Source organism: Pelophylax lessonae, assembly GCF_965119305.1.
Source record: "Pelophylax lessonae genome assembly, chromosome: 10".
In the NCBI taxonomy this organism is placed as follows: Eukaryota; Metazoa; Chordata; class Amphibia; order Anura; family Ranidae; genus Pelophylax; species Pelophylax lessonae.
This window is the reverse complement of record NC_138777.1, coordinates 35,414,933-35,421,821: the sequence shown is the minus strand read 5'-3', so window position 1 is coordinate 35,421,821 and position 6,889 is coordinate 35,414,933.

Below are 6,889 nucleotides of genomic sequence, written 5' to 3'. Positions count from 1 at the left end.
TCCACAGCAGACTGCAACTCTCTCACCTTGTTCAGCAATCGCCCCTTGCATAGAACTCTTAGCAGCCGCTCTACAGCATTAGGCAGGGAGAAGTCGGGATTTCGAGTGAATTCTTCTACCTCCTACCACCACTGTCAGTGTCTTCTGCATTCCACCCAGTTAAATATCGCGATATATATCGTTGAAAAACGAATATCGCAATGTACTTTTTTTCCCCAATATCGTGCAGCCCTACCTCACTCGGTACCGGCAGAGGCGGTAGAGCCCGACCCCTCACTCGGTACCGGTAGACGCGGTAGAGCCCCTACCCCCTAACTCGTTACCGGCAGAGGCGGTAGAGGCCCGACCCCCTCACTCGGTACCGGCAGAGGCGGTAGAGCCCGACCCCCTCACTCGGTACCGCAGAGGCGGTAGAACCCCGACCCCCTCACTCGGTACCGGCAGAGGGGGTAGAGTCTGACCACCTCACTCGCTAACGGCAGAGGCGGTAGAGGCCCGACCCCCTCACTCGGTACCGGCAGAGGCGGTAGAGCCCGACCCCCTCACTCGGTACCGCAGAGGCGGTAGAACCCCGACCCCCTCACTCGGTACCGGCAGAGGGGGTAGAGTCTGACCACCTCACTCGCTAACGGCAGAGGCGGTAGAGCCCGACCCCCTCACTCGGTACCGGCAGAGGCGGTAGAGCCCCGACCACTCACTCGGTACCGGCAGAGGCGGTAGAGCCCGACCCCCTCACTCGGTACCGCAGAAGCAGTAGAACCCCGACCCCCTCACTCGGTACCGGCAGAGGGGGTAGAGTCCGACCACCTCACTCGGTAACAGCAGAGGCGGTAGAGCCCGACCCCCTCACTCGGTAACGGCAGAGGCGGTAGAGCCCGACCCCTCACTCGGTAACGGCAGAGGCGGTAGAGCCTGACCCCTCACTTGGTACCGGCAGAGGCGGTAGAGCCCCGACCCCTCACTCGGTACCGGCAGAGGCGGTAGAGCCCCGACCCCTCACTCAGTACCGGCAGAGGCGGTAGAGCCCCGACCCCTCACTCGGTACCGGCAGAGGCGGTAGAGCCCGACCCCTCACTCGGTACCGGCAGAGGCGGTAGAGCCCGACCCCACACTGGGTACCGGCAGAGGCGGGAGAGCTCGACCCCCTCACTCTGTACCGGCAGAGGCGGGAGAGCTCGACCCCCTCACTCTGTACCGGCAGAGGCGGGAGAGCTCGACCCCCTCACTCTGTACCGGCAGAGGCGGTAGAGCACGACCCCTCACTCTAGGGCTGAACGATAGTCGATATATCGACTATTGTTCTGCGGGCGTGGGCGATATTCATATCGCCGAAGACACGATATTTAGCATTAGGCAAGGGGCATGGCCGGAAGACGTGCGGGACGGACGCGGCTTGTGAGTGCTCCAATACCGCTGTACAGAATCCTCACCAATCCTCCTAAATCTCCCCTATTGAGGGAGAAAAAAACAGCTTGGGGAGACCCATCGAGGCACCAGAGACCAATACTGCCCGGTATTGCGGAGGAAAGACTCCGTTCTGAGGAGCGCAGAGTTGAGGCCTACACAGGCACAGAAGCCGCGGCCTTGCCTAGATCGGAGCGCGATCGCACGCTCGTGGTTCCCGGTAAGGCCTACTTACTCCGCACTCATTCGGGACTCGACTCCATCCCCCGGGTGCCCCCAAAGCCATACACAGATCTCCTAATCTTAACAAAAAGGACCCCAGTGTACTCATATCCCTCAGCAAGCTGTGCCGACCGCCATCTTGGCTGCACAGGGGGACACAGATCCCCAGCAGACTGCAACTCTCTCACCTTGTTCAGCAATCCCCCCTTGCATAGAACTCTTAGCAGCCGCTCTACAGCATTAGGCAGGTAGAAGTCAGGATTCCGGGGGATTCTTCTACCACCACTGTCAGTGTCTTCTGCATTCCACCCAGTTAAATATTGCGATATATATAGTTGAAAAACGAATATCGCAATGTACTTTTTTTCCAATATCGTGCAGCCCTACCTCACTCGGTACCGGCAGAGGCGGTAGAGCCCGACCCCTCACTCGTTAACGGCAGAAGCGGTAGAGCCCGACCCCTCACTCGGTACCGCAGAGGCGGTAGAACCCCGACCCCTCACTCGGAACCGGCAGAGGCGGTAGAGCCCGACCCCCTCACTCGGTACCGGCAGAGGCGGTAGAGCCCGACCCCCTCACTCGGTACCGGCAGAGGCGGTAGAGCCCGACCCCCTCACTCGGTACCGGCAGTGGCGGTAGAGCCCGACCCCCTCACTCGGTACCGGCAGTGGCGGTAGAGCCCGACCCCCTCACTCGGTACCGGCAGAGGCGGTAGAGCCCGACCCCTCACTGGGTACCGACAGAGGCGGGAGAGCTCGACCCCCTCACTCTGTAGCAGCAGAGGCGGGAGAGCCCCACCCCTCACTCTAGGGCTGAACGATAGTCGATATGATATCGACTATCGTTCTGCGGGCGTGAACGATTCATATCGCCGAAGACACGATATTTAGCATTAGGCAAGGGGCATGGCCGGAAGACGTGCGGGACGGACGCGGCTTGTGAGAGCTCCGATACCGCCGTACAGAATCCTCAGCAATCCTCCTAAATCTCCCCTATTCAGAGAGAAAAAACAACTTAGGGAGACCCATCGAGGAACCAGAGACCAATACTGCCTGGTATTGTGGAGGAAAGACTCCGTTCTGAGGAGCGCTGAGTTGAGGCCTACACAGGCACAGAAGCCGCGGCCTTGCCTAGATCGGAGCGCGATCGCGCGCTCGTGATTCCCGGTAAGGCCTACTTACTCCGCACTCATTCGGGACTTGCCTCCATCCCCCGGGTGCCCCCAAAGCCATACACAGACCTCCTAATCTTCACAGAAAGGACCCCAGTGTACTCATATCCCTCAGCAAGCTGTGCCGACCGCCATCTTGGCTTGCACAGGGGGACACAGATCCACAGCAGACTGCAACTCTCTCACCTAGTTCAGCAATCCCCCCTTGCATAGAACTTTTAGCAGCCGCTCTACAGCATTAGGCAGGGAGAAGTCGGGACTCCGGGGGATTCTTCTACCTCCTACCACCACTGTCAGTGTCTTCTGCATTCCACCCAGTTAAATATCGCGATATATATAGTTGAAAAACGAATATCGCAATGTACTTTTTTTCCCAATATCGTGCAGCCCTACCTCACTCAGTACCGGCAGAGGCGGTAGAGCCCGACCCCTCGCTCGGTACCGGCAGAGGCGGTAGAGCCCGACCCCCTCACTCGGTACCGGCAGAGCTCGACCCTCTCAATCGGTACCGGCAGAGGCAGTAGAGCCCGACCCCCTCACTCGGTACCGGCAGAGCCCGACCCCCTCACTCGGTACCGGCAGAGGCAGTAGAGCCCCGACCCCCTCACTCGGTACCGGCAGAGGCGGTAGAGCCCGACCCCCTCACTCGGTACCGGCAGAGGCGGTAGAGCCCGACCCCCTCACTCGGTACCGGCAGAGGAGGTAGAGCCCGACCCCCTCACTCGGTACCGGCAGAGGAGGTAGAGCCCGACCCCCTCACGCGGTACCGGCAGAGGCGGTAGAGCCCCGACCCCTCACGCGGTACCGGCAGAGGCGGTACAGCCCCGACCCCTCACGCGGTACCAGCAGAGGCGGTACAGCCCCGACCCCTCACGCGGTACCGGCAGAGGCGGTACAGCCCCGACCCCTCACGCGGTACCGGCAGAGGCGGTACAGCCCCGACCCCTCACGCGGTACCGGCAGAGGGGGTGGAGCCCCGACCCCTCACTCGGTACCGGCAGAGGCGGTGGGGCCCCGACCCCTCACTCGGTACCGGCAGAGGCGGTGGAACCCCGACCCCTCACTCGGTACCGGCAGAGGCTGTGGAGCCCCGACCCCTCACTCGGTACCGGCAGAGGCGGTAGAGCCCCGACCCCTCACTCGGTACCGGCAGAGGCGGTAGAGCCCGACCCCTCACTCGGTACCGGCAGAGGCGGTAGAGCCCGACCCCTCACTCGGTACAGGCAGAGCCCGACCCCCTCACTCGGTACCGGCAGACGCAGTAGAGCCCGACCCCCTCACTCGGTACCGGCAGACGCAGTAGAGCCCGACCCCCTCACTCGGTACCGGCAGACGCAGTAGAGCCCGACCCCCCTCACTTGGTACCGGCAGAGGCGGTAGAGCCCGACCCCCCTCACTCGGTTTTTTTAGAGGCGGTAAAGCCCGAACCCTCACTCTGTACTGGCAGAGGCGGTAGAGCCCGACCCCTCACTTGGTACCGGCAGAGGCGGTAGAGCCCGACCCCACCCACGGTACCGGCAGAGGCGGTAGAGCCCGACCCCTCACTCGGTAGTGGCAGAGCCCGACCCCCTCACACGGTACCGACAGAGCCCGACCCCCTCACTCGGTACCGGCAGACGCGGTAGAGCCCGACCCCCTCACTCGGTACCGACAGAGGCGGTAGAGCCCGACCCTCACTCAGTATCGGCAGAGGCGGTAGAGCCCGACCCCTCACTCGGTACTGGCAGAGCCCGACCCCCTCACTCGGTACCGACAGAGCCCGACCCCCTCACTCAGTACCGGCAGAGGCGGTAGAGCCCGACCCCCTCACTCGGTACCGGCAGAGGCGGAAGAGCCCGACCCCCTCACTCAGTACCGGCAGAGGCGGTAGAGCCCCGATCCCCTCACTCGGTACCGGTAGAGGCGGTAGAGCCCCGATCCCCTCACTCGGTACCGGTAGAGGCGGTAGAGCCCCGATCCCCTCACTCGGTACCGGTAGAGGCGGTAGAGCCCCGATCCCCTCACTCGGTACTGGCAGAGGCGGTAGAGCCCCGACCCCTCACTCGGTACCGGCAGAGGCGGTAGAGCCCGACCCCTCACTCGGTTTTGGCAGAGGCGGTAGAGCCTGACCCCCCATTCGGTACCGGCAGAGGCAGTAGAGCCCGACCCCCTCACTCGGTACCGACAGAGGCGGTAGAGCCCGACCCTCACTCAGTATCTGCAGAGGCGGTAGAGCCCGACCCCTCACTCGGTACTGGCAGAGCCCGACCCCCTCACTCGGTACCGACAGAGCCCGACCCCCTCACTCGGTACCGGCAGAGGCGGTAGAGCCCGACCCCTCACTCGGTACCGGCAGAGGCGGAAGAGCCCCGACCCCCTCACTCAGTACCGGCACAGGCGGAAGAGCCCCGACCCCCTCACTCAGTACTGGCAGAGGCGGTAGAGCCCCGATCCCCTCACTCGGTACCGGTAGAGGCGGTAGAGCCCCGATCCCCTCACTCGGTACCGGTAGAGGCGGTAGAGCCCCGATCCCCTCACTCGGTACAGGTAGAGGCGGTAGAGCCCCGATCCCCTCACTCGGTACCGGCAGAGGCGGTAGAGCCCCGACCCCTCACTCGGTACCGGCAGAGGCGGTAGAGCCCGACCCCTCACTCGGTTTTGGCAGAGGCGGTAGAGCCTGACCCCCCATTCGGTACCGGCAGAGGCAGTAGAGCCCGACCCCCTCACTCGGTACCGGCAGAGCCCGACCCCTCATTCGGTAAAGGCACAGGCGGTAGAGCCCGACCCCTCACTCGGTACCGGCAGAGGCGGTAGAGCCCGACCCCTCACTCGGTACCGGCAGAGGCGGTAGAGCCCCGACCCCTCACTCGGTACCGGCAGAGGCGGTAGAGCCCCGACCCCTCACGCGGTACCGGCAGAGGTGGTAGAGCCCCGACCCCTCTGGTGGTACCGGCAGAGGCGGTGAAGCCCCTCACCCTCACTCGGTACCGGCAGAGGCGGTGGAGCCCCGACCCCTCACGCGGTACCGGCAGAGGCGGTGGAACCCAGACCCCTCACGCGGTACCGGCAGAGGCGGTGGAGCCCCGACCCCTCACGCGGTACCGGCAGAGGCGGTGAAGCCCCGACCCCTCACGCGGTACCGGCAGAGGCGGTGGAGCCCCGACCCATCACTCAGTACCGGCAGAGGCGGTGGAGCCCCGACCCCTCACTCGGTACCGGCAGAGGCGGTGGAGCCCCGACCCCTCACTCGGTACCGGCAGAGGCGGTGGAGCCCTGACCCCTCAAGCGGTACCGGCAGAGGCGGTGGAGCCCCGACCCCTCACTCGGTACCGGCAGAGGCGGTAGAGCCCGACCCCTCACTCGGTACCGTCAGAGGCGGTAGAGCCCGACCCCTCACTCGGTACCGGCAGAGGCGGTAGCGCCCGACCCCTCACTCGGTACCGGCAGAGGCGATAGAGCCCGACCCCTTACTCGGTACTGGCAGAGCCCGACCCCCTCACACGGTACCGACAGAGCCCGACCCCCTCACTCGGTACCGGCAGACGCGGTAGAGCCCGACCCCCCCTCACTCGGTACCGGCAGAGGCGGTAGAGCCCGACCCCCCCTCACTCGGTACCGGCAGAGCCCCGACCCTCTCACTCGCTACCGGCAGAGGCAGTAGAGCCCCGACCCCTCACTCGGTACCGGCAGAGGCGGTAGAGCCCGACCCCTCACTCGGTTTTGGCAGAGGCGGTACAGCCCGACCCCTCACTCGGTACCGGCAGAGGCGGTAGAGCCCGACCCCTCACTCGGTACTGGCAGAGGCGGTAGAGCCCGACCCCTCACTCGGTACTGGCAGAGCCCGACCCCTCATACGGTACCGACAGAGCCCGACCCCCTCACTCGGTACCGGCAGACGCGGTAGAGCCCGACCCCCCCTCACTCGGTACCGGCAGAGGCGGTAGAGCCCGACCCCCCCTCACTCTGTACCGACAGAGGCGGTAGAGCCCCGACCCCCTCACTCTGTACCGGCAGAGGCGGTAGAGCCCGACCTCCTCACTCGGTACCGGCAGAGGCGGTGGAGCCCCGACCCCTCACTCGGTACCGGCAGAGGCGGTGGAGCCCCGACCCCTC